The sequence below is a fragment of the Gorilla gorilla genome, chromosome 10 (assembly GCF_029281585.2).
Source record: "Gorilla gorilla gorilla isolate KB3781 chromosome 10, NHGRI_mGorGor1-v2.1_pri, whole genome shotgun sequence".
Taxonomy (NCBI): Eukaryota; Metazoa; Chordata; class Mammalia; order Primates; family Hominidae; genus Gorilla; species Gorilla gorilla.
Window position 1 is genome coordinate 90,871,285 of NC_073234.2, and position 4,605 is coordinate 90,875,889.

The following is a 4,605-nucleotide window of genomic DNA, read 5'->3' on the forward strand; positions in this document are numbered from 1 at the left end:
CTGCTTGTCAGAATGATTAATTAGATTTAATTTCATGCTGTCTCCTCTGCTGTCTTTTCCCTCTCTCCAATGACTAATAACTCTTCTACAAAGTCCAAACAAATGGCCTCCGTATCTAGTTTTTATTTTTGGAAGTTTTCCCCATCCAAAATGCATAGAACCTCTTCACAGACAGCAGCTTAGAAATTCCTGGCTAGGATTCCTGCCCTTAACAGTCGCACTTGATACGGCTAGATGGCCCGTTGATTGATATCTTGGGTGGCATCATGCCAGCTCAAAAGTTGTCAAGCCATTTGAATCAAGAATCAGCACTAGGCAGTGATAAATACGGATGGGCAGCCTGCGAAGCAACTCTGTGAGGGGCCATATCTTCTCCAGGAAGTACCCTTGTGCCAGCACTAAAGCATTAACACCACGTGTCTTTTTCTGCACTTGACATCTGTGGACACTTAGAGTGTGTGACAAAAGGAGGAAGAGAAGGAGGATAGAAAAAACAAGAGAGTTTATAGGTGTGGCTAGCAAACCATAGAGAGGGATTCTGGTGGGGGCCCAGGAGTCCATTAGGAACCCTGCCTTACTGACTATTTATCATGTTATGTGAGAATAACAGGTGCCTCATTTCAAGGCCAGGGCTTAAGCACAATTGAAGGAAGAGGCTGGGAATGAGCAAGTCAAATCTCTGTTTCTAGCCATGCCACAGACCTTTAAAAAGGGGAAAAGAGTCCATTACTCATTATACCACGTGACCACCAGATGAAACCTTAGGGTGGGAAACAGCCCCTTTCCAAGACACAGACACAAAGAAATGAATTTAAACATGTCATAAACCCAGATCACTGGCATCCTGAGTAGGTGAGAAGACACAGCTGTTTGGACAGTCCCAGACATCCAGACGAATTTGACATAGCTTTAATAAATTCATCAGTAAAATGAAGATATCTGGTAGTCTAAATATGTGTATAAGCATGGAAGGACTTCAGATTCAGGCTTTGTGGGGCTGAAACACTGCCTTGTGGCTAATTTAAGGCTCACAAAGTTTAACAACTGGCCCAGTGTCATTTTTCAGATAATCCTCAATTTCCTCAACTGTAAACTGAGAATAAAACTAAAACATACCTCACAGTGTTGTGATAAGGCTCAAATGAGATGATTTCTACAGAGCACTTATTAAATGGTAAAGTCCATACAGATGTATCATTGAGCATTTTAGAGTAGCTCATGCCTTTGTAAACATGACTTATGATACTAATCTCTATCACTGATAATTTTTCAAAATCATATACAAAACACAGCTTATAAATCATGACTCTAGTATTGGTACTACAATTGTTTTTAAATTGGTAATGTTTCAAAAGTAGTCATCTTGGGATACCAAGTCTTCAATTTTTTTTTTTTTTAAACAAGATCTCACTCTGTTGCCCAGGCTGGAGTGCAGTGGTGCAATCATGGCTCACTGTAGCCTTGACATCCTGAAATCAGGTAATCTTCCCACCTGAGCCTCCCAAGTAGCTAAAACTACAGTCTCACACCACCATGCCTGGCTAATTTTTATTTTGGGTAGAAATAAGGTCTCCCTATGTTGTCCAGGCTGGTCTCAAACTGCTGGGCTCAAGCAATCCTCTTGCCTCGGCCTCCCAAAGTGTTGGGATTACAGGCATGAACCACCATGCCCAACTGAGATACCATGTCTTCAGACTAACAAGGAAGTCATTTCACTTCTTAAAAGTTATCCTGTTGAGTTACCTTTGGAATCTATATACAAACTGAAGAAAAAAATCAATGCTCATTTATGACCCAAAATAGCATCCACCCTATTTACCTGACAATACTTTGTATGCCTTTTGGCTCAGATCCAAAAATCAAGTTTATACTCAAAGGAAGATAATTTATATTACGCTTCATGGTTACAATTCCACATAACCTTACCATTTGTATCTACCTGCAATTCTTTAGACTAGGCTGGTTAGGTTCAACCAAGCCTGGCTTATAAAGAACCTGAGGGAGAGAGAGAGAAAGAGAGATAAAGAGAACGAGTCTATACACTCTGATGCAAACTCTGATTTTTCTGTCTCCAAGGGGATTTCTTATCCCAGAGAGGAATTATCCCCATTCCTTGGGTTGTTCTCCTAATCTATCAAATCCTCAAATCATTAAGTCAGTTCTAAAGTGTGGTTGCAAAAAAATGCTTTGAACAATGGTAACACCGTTGGCATGTGAATATAGTCTCCCAGAAAAGCCATATTCAAATTTCTGACATTTTCACAAGTGTAAGTTCTGATATATTCATTTAAAAGTCTGTTCGAATTTGTATCTTAAAACAACCTTGTGTGTTATTTCTAAATCTCTTATTTTCAAAAGAAACAGGCTCAGAAGGTTTAGGGACTATAAGTATCCATTGACATTGGTTCAATTGCCAAATCAGTATTACAGTAAGTCAGTATCAAATCATGAAGAAATACACAATGAACTCAGAAGCATGGTGGAAAAAAAAAAACCCCTATGTATATGGTGTTATCAATGTAAGGTTATTTTCACATTTTGGACATATTTCTCAAACTTAGAAATTCATTCCATATTGATTCTGTTTTTTCTTAACATGCCAAAATGAAATTCTAAAAGCTCAATGTTACTTCTTCAGAGAAGCCTTTATTCTCTCTGTCCCTCCAGACTATAAATGGTTTCTTTCTGTGTTCCACTGACACTTGGCTTATGACTTTTTTTTAACATTGGCACATTACTTTCTAGTTGTTTATTTGTATCAATCTCCAATTTATACACTATGAGTTCCTTGAGGGCAGGGGCCCCTTCTGGTTCCTCTTTTCTAGCCCATAGCATGGTGCCCAGTACATAATAATATGTTCAACAAATGTTTGATGATTGAATATATGCAGAAAATTTAAATTATGAGACAGTGTAAATAAATAAAAAGGAAAAGGAGTTTACAACATATAAACACACAGCCAGCCCAATCAAATGATTACCTATCTATCGTCTTCTCTTTATCTCTCAGAAAAGTGTCAGGCATTTTGATTCAGAAATTCTAAACAGCATGCAGCCATAGCCACCTCAGAAGGACCTGAGCTGAGGACACCGCCTGAGGATTATGGTTGTTAATAGAATTATTTTTAGTCCCTCTGTTTAGCTGAATGCATTCCTTTGTGGGGAATTTAAAGTGCTTCATTCACATGTCCGCTTAATTGTCACAATCCTGTGGCTGTGTCGGGACAAGATTAGCACTGCATTTCATGAATGAGGAAGCTGGAGAAGGTTGACTCATTCAAGGCCACTCAGGTAGCTCTTAGGAAAGAGAAGATTGGAAATGCTTTTCTTATTCTTGGTGTTTCTGTTGTGTGGAACTGCCACTGATTTTAGCATCAGAGTAATAATCAAAGCTTGACTGCCACTGAGAGATCCAAACATTCACAAACCTGAGAGTCTTGGTGGCTAAACTGCCACAACCAAGAACATACTGAGTCAGATCCTTTTTACCTCCTAATATGTGAGGCCTGAAGCTCAGTTTCTGTGAATTCCTTCCTTGGAAACAGCTACATAATTTTCGGGGCCCTGTGCAAAGTAAAACTGCATGCTCCTTGTTCAAAAAGTATGAAGAATTTTAGGAAGCTTTCTGCAGATCATTCAATGAAGCATGCAGGGCATTTCTGAGGTTCCTCATTCAGGCAAGTAGCTTTTTTCTTGCTCTTCTATCATTGCCCAGATCTTTATCAAGTTTTACTTAACTATTACTCCTAATATCTTCTATCTTCTTTACTTGTTTTCAGTAACATTATTCAGTGAACCTCTATGCTGGCATTGGGATGAAATTCCTAAAATAAAAATCTGTTGAGGTCATTACCTTGTTAAAAATCTTTCAAAGATTATTTCTTATCTCCTGGGTAAAGTAAAACTTCTTATGCTTCTCTTTCGGTTATTTACTGGCATATAAAAAAAAACACCCAAAACTCAGTAGCTTAAAACAGTCACTATGTATTTGCTCACAATTCTGGGTTTGGCAGTTGAAGAAGAGATCAGCTGGGATACTTTGTCCCTGCTCCCTAGGGTATTGCTGGGCTCACTTATGTATTTTGTGGTCAGGTGACAGTTCAGCTAGCAACTAGCTGGTCCCAGATGGCAGTTGACTAGGGCTTTCAGCTAGTGTGCCTCAGTTTCCCTCCACATGGGCTCTCCAGCAAGCTGGCTGGGATCTTCTCATAAGGGAGCTGGATTTTAAGATAGTAAAACTGAAAGCTGGAAATGCCTCTTGAGGCTTCAGCTCATAAATTGCACAATGTCACCTCTGCCACATTTTATTTGTCAAAACAGATCACGAGACCAGCCCAGATTCAAGATGTTGGAGAAATAAATTTTACCTCCTGAAGGAAGGAACAGCAACATTACATTGCAAAGAGGATGTCTACAGAGTTGTGAGAAATTTGTGGCTGTATTTTGTAATACCTTAGTAACACCTTGCCTTGCACTCTTCATGACCTACACTTACTGACCTTTCCTTCTTTGTCTCCCGTTACTCTCAAAACACAATATTGTTTTGGTAATTATGATGATAATGATAACAACAACAGATACAGACATTGATATTATCTTTGTGTC